This window comes from Rhagoletis zephyria, unplaced genomic scaffold (assembly GCF_001687245.7).
Source record: "Rhagoletis zephyria isolate East Lansing unplaced genomic scaffold, Rhagoletis_zephyria_1.1 Rzeph_scaffold_00240, whole genome shotgun sequence".
In the NCBI taxonomy this organism is placed as follows: Eukaryota; Metazoa; Arthropoda; class Insecta; order Diptera; family Tephritidae; genus Rhagoletis; species Rhagoletis zephyria.
Genome location: NW_016157324.1, coordinates 22,066 through 27,823, shown reverse-complemented (window position 1 = coordinate 27,823; position 5,758 = coordinate 22,066).

Sequence of the window (5,758 nt, the reverse complement as noted above, 5' to 3'; positions counted from 1 at the left end):
ATGTAGATCTAAGGTGACGAATTTATAATAGGTTGGGAACTATAAAAAATGGATGCAGATCGAACTAGCAGCCTCATTGCGTAAGTCGTAAATTAGGCTGAATTGTACGACTCGACAACATTAGCATTGTCTACTGTCGTGCTGAAATAAGTAAACGACGAAAATTGTCGAAAACTATGCAGTGCTGCCAAGTTCTTCCGTTTTAATACACTAGTCGAGTGAAATTTTAGGCAATGACGCTAAATTTTCGATACGATTCGACTCTCGAAAAACGACTTGCATCGGCACGACTCTCGCAATGAGGCTGTAGATCTCATCTGTCGAATTAGGAACTGGTTTGGAACTAAAGAAAAGGGGATGCAGAACGAACTAGATCTCATCTGTCGAATTTGGAACTGGTTCGGAACTATAGAAAAAGGGATGCAAAACGAACTAGATCTTATCTGTCGAATTTAGAACTGGTTCGGAACTAGAGCCAAAGGGATGCAACGGGGGACAATTGACACTTCCTAGTACATCGCAATGTTAAATTCGCCAGTCGCTAGCATGCAAAAGAGAATTAACGCGTACTAGTCCAGTTCCGCACTAGTTCGTTTCCCTACAGGGTAAGTCCACATTCCTTGGACCAGATTTTTACCAGACCGAGTGTGTTTGCAATAACCCATTCAGGACCTGAAGATGTTTACCTGTTGCCACGTTTGCTATGTCATCAGCGTACGCTATGACTTGGCAACCGGTGCCCTTAAGGCTTACAGGTCTATTCTGCGCTGGTAATAAAAAGTTTGTAACCGGTAAATAAAGTTCCTGTAAATTTTTTAACCCTTTTCGCATTCTGTGTACTCTTGTAACCGGTAAATTTTGTTACCATATATGCAACGCCAGAATTTGCACAATTCTTCATAGCTGAATTGCTGAATATTTTAACTGCATTACCAACGTTACTAGAATCGCGGTGACAAGAGCTGGTAACATTTTTTGGTAATAAAATTTTCCGGTTACAAAATCTTCGGTAACGTGCAGAATAGACCTGTTAGAAGTAAGGTGTTCACTGTTATATTCCAGAGAAGAGGGGAAAGAACTTCACCTTAAGGAGTGCCTCTGGTCACACATTTTGTAATGGAACCATCCCCCAGTTCTGATAGACTAGTTTTCTTCTCGAAGAGGAGCCCAACAAAATCCACCAGACCCCGGTGCACCCCCGCCATGAGAAAGGAGTTAACAGACTTCGGGTAGACACTGTAGAACGCACGCTCGATATCGAGAAAAACTCCAATCCTTTTTCAATCGTCGAAACGATTTCGTGGAGTGCAGTCTCCACAGATTTTCCCTTGGATTGATTCGAGGAGAGGTTGTCAGGTTTAGTATTCCGTCGAATATATTTGTCGATGAGCCTCTAGAGTTTTAAGAATGAAGTGAGGCTTATAGGCCTGAAATCCTTCGAATTCGCATGGGCGACCTCCTTTTGGTAGGAATACAATCTTCGCCTTTGTCCAACGTATGGTATATGAGTTAGGGTTAGGCAGGCTGTAAAAATCTGAGAAAGCTTCCTGTAGTTGAGCGGGAATGCCGTCAAGTCCCGGAGATTTGTAGGACTGAAAGGACATTAAATTCCGTTCCACCATTTCATCACTTACAATGTCCTGAACGGTCTCTCCCAGAGACAGGTAGGTCCTAGGACCAGGCGAACTGCCGGAGGTGTCGTCCGAGCAGCCCGGGAAGTGAGTGCTATAAGGACTTCATTACATAATGACGTCCAATCCCTGTTCGGCTTATGAATAGAGTTCATANACAGGTCTATTCTGCGCTGGTAATAAAAAGTTTGTAACCGGTAAATAAAGTTCCTGTAAATTTTTTAACCCTTTTCGCATTCTGTGTACTCTTGTAACCGGTAAATTTTGTTACCATATATGCAACGCCAGAATTTGCACAATTCTTCATAGCTGAATTGCTGAATATTTTAACTGCATTACCAACGTTACTAGAATCGCGGTGACAAGAGCTGGTAACATTTTTTGGTAATAAAATTTTCCGGTTACAAAATCTTCGGTAACGTGCAGAATAGACCTGTTAGAAGTAAGGTGTTCACTGTTATATTCCAGAGAAGAGGGGAAAGAACTTCACCTTAAGGAGTGCCTCTGGTCACACATTTTGTAATGGAACCATCCCCCAGTTCTGATAGACTAGTTTTCTTCTCGAAGAGGAGCCCAACAAAATCCACCAGACCCCGGTGCACCCCCGCCATGAGAAAGGAGTTAACAGACTTCGGGTAGACACTGTAGAACGCACGCTCGATATCGAGAAAAACTCCAATCCTTTTTCAATCGTCGAAACGATTTCGTGGAGTGCAGTCTCCACAGATTTTCCCTTGGATTGATTCGAGGAGAGGTTGTCAGGTTTAGTATTCCGTCGAATATATTTGTCGATGAGCCTCTAGAGTTTTAAGAATGAAGTGAGGCTTATAGGCCTGAAATCCTTCGAATTCGCATGGGCGACCTCCTTTTGGTAGGAATACAATCTTCGCCTTTGTCCAACGTATGGTATATGAGTTAGGGTTAGGCAGGCTGTAAAAATCTGAGAAAGCTTCCTGTAGTTGAGCGGGAATGCCGTCAAGTCCCGGAGATTTGTAGGACTGAAAGGACATTAAATTCCGTTCCACCATTTCATCACTTACAATGTCCTGAACGGTCTCTCCCAGAGACAGGTAGGTCCTAGGACCAGGCGAACTGCCGGAGGTGTCGTCCGAGCAGCCCGGGAAGTGAGTGCTATAAGGACTTCATTACATAATGACGTCCAATCCCTGTTCGGCTTATGAATAGAGTTCATACTTGAAGAGGATTTCGAAAGAACTTTCTTCAGCCTATTGGCTTCATAGTTATCTTCAATGTTGTTGCAGAAGTTTTTCCCTCTTTATGGCCTTCTTGAAGACTTTGAGTTCTTCTTTGTAGGGTTGCTAAAGACCTGTTCGCTTCGCTTGATTATAAGAGCCTCCTGCTATTTTTCCTCAGTGCTGAGATGTTAAGATTCCACCCATGGGGTTTCTTTTTGCCCTTCGGGAGGGTGATTGCACAGGAGGCTTTGAAAGCAGCATTACAGGCATTTGTCACAATGTTTACTGCTTCATCAATTTTTAACGATGAGTGCAGCTCACCGGGGGAAACATCCTTCGTATTCGAGAGACTCGCTTCATCAGGTCTTAACGATAAGCAGGACTTATCTTGAGAAGCGAATCTGCGTAGAGGTATTATTATACTTTGCCCAGTCGGTTCGCTTTTTGTAGTTTTTTTGTTGTAAATTTGTTGTGGATAGAAAAAGTTTGTAGCCCTCATTTTTTAAGAAAAAAATGGTATGTAGTGCTAACTTGACACCNAAATTTGTTGTGGAAAGAAAAAATTTGTAGCTCTCGTTTTTTAAGAAAAAATGGTATGTAGTGCTAACTTGACACCATACACCTAGTCGATAGAATTGAGATATCCAATATGTTACTATGCCATTAATTGTAGCTTTTAAATTTAAAATTTGTTGTGAAAAGAAGAAATTCGTAGCTTTCGTTTTTCTGGAAAGAATTGAGTTGACCCTTTTTCGGACAAAATTTAGTATGTGGGGCTAACTTGACACCATGCACCATTGACGACAGAATTGAGATATTCAAAAGATTACAACGGGAATAATTGTAGCTTTTTTGTTGTAAATTTGTTGCGGAAAGAAAAAAATTGTAGCTTTCGTTTTTTAAGAAAAAATGGTATGTAGTGCTAACTTGACACCACACACCTAGTCGATCGAATTGAGATATTGAACATATTATAACGGCATTAATTGTAGCTTTTTTGTTGTAAATTTGTTGTGGAAAGAAAAAATTTGTAGCTCTCGTTTTTTAAGAAAAAATGGTGCTAACTTGACACCATACACCTAGTCGATAGAATTGAGATATTGAAAATGTTGTAACGGCATTAATTGTAGCTTTTTTGATGTAAACTTTTTGTGGAAAGAAAAAAGATTTGTAGCTCTCGTTTTTTAAGAAAAAATGGTGCTAACTTGACACCATACACCTAGTCGATAGAATTTTCAATATCTCAATTCTGTCGTCAATGGTGCATGGTGTCAAGTTAGCACCATTTTTTCTTAAAAAACGAGAGCTACAAATTTTTTCTTTCCACAACAAATTTACAACAAAAAAGCTACAATTAATGCCGTTACAACATTTTCAATATCTCAATTCTATCGACTAGGTCAAGTTAGCACTACATACTAAATTTTGTTCGAAAAAGGGTCATCTCAATTTTTTCCAGAAAAACGAAAGCTATAAATTTTTTCTTTTCACAACAAATTTTAAGATTAAGAGCTACAATTAATGGCATAGTAACATATTGGATATCTCAATTCTATCGACTAGGGGTATGGTGTCAAGTTAGCACTACATACTAAATTTTGTTCGAAAAAGGGTCATCTCAATTTTTTCCAGAAAAACGAAAGCTATAAATTTTTTCTTTTCACAACAAATTTACAACAAAAAAGCTACGATTAATGCCGTTATAACCTTTTCAATATCTCGATTCTATCGACTAGGTGTATGGTGTCAAGTTAGCACTACACACCATATTTAAAAAAAATGAGAGCTACAAATTTTTTCTTTCCACAACATATTTACAACAAAAACACTACAATTAATGCCGTAGTTAACTTTTCCAATTTCGAAAAGTGTAGTGCTAACTTGACACATGTAAGTGTACAAAGTTTAAGCTAGTTATCAAGGCAAACGTTTTCAAATTTTAATCAATTACGCAGGACCACAAAAAAATCGATGAAAGGTTAATAAAACTAGACCAGGTGTCTTATATGTTTTTGGGGTCGCTGAACACGAATCTGAAGTCCGCTTCTAACCTCAAACCACATTGCGAAAGTTTCCCCGTTTTTTTGTTTGAACATATGATTTCCCAGAAGGGCTGAAAATGCTTCCCTGCATAAGGGCTTATCCATTTACAATTTACGGGAATGCAAAAATTTATATTATTTAGCATTACAAATGAATTTCAATACACATTTTAAGTTGCAATAACTGACATTTGATATAAACCTTAAGCAAATACTTTAAAGATGTATGAATTTTATAAATTAAAGAAGCAACTATGAATGAACTGGTCCAAAGGGCCTTCTGAAATACGTCCTATAAAAGCCCCCCCGGAAGGCCTTCTATGGGTAGCGAAAGAAGAAGCCCTTCAATTGATGCCAGTCCAAACAAAAAATAAAGGAGAAAAAAATGTAGAATGAAAGGCCTCTTGACTCTCTGGAAGGCCTTTCGGAAGCGCTTTTAACTCCTGAAATTATCTACCGGCTTATAAAATAATGTATATTTAATGCAGCCATGCACGACGAACATTTTGGCGACCACGTTCACAACTCGCATTCGTATTTTTAATTTTTTTTCTGTAGTCCCCCAAATCCCGCGGATCCTGCATGTGTAATACCTCATTTCTGATGCCGCGTTTGCGAGACCCCGAATTTGCGGAAGTGGATTCCTTACACACAACAGACTTGGAACTACGAGCTAGTAAACTATCGCCCACATCCTGAGCTCGTGGTCAATATTCAGCAAGTTCGCATTATACTCAAAGTTGAAACGAATTTTCAATTATGTACTACGATTCATTAACAACTTAAGAGCTGCTATAATACATAGTCATGTAAAGGCAGCCGGCCCCCTTTTGTGGAATGAGACCATTACCGTTGAAGACGCTCTGATAAGGTATACGCAAAATTACAA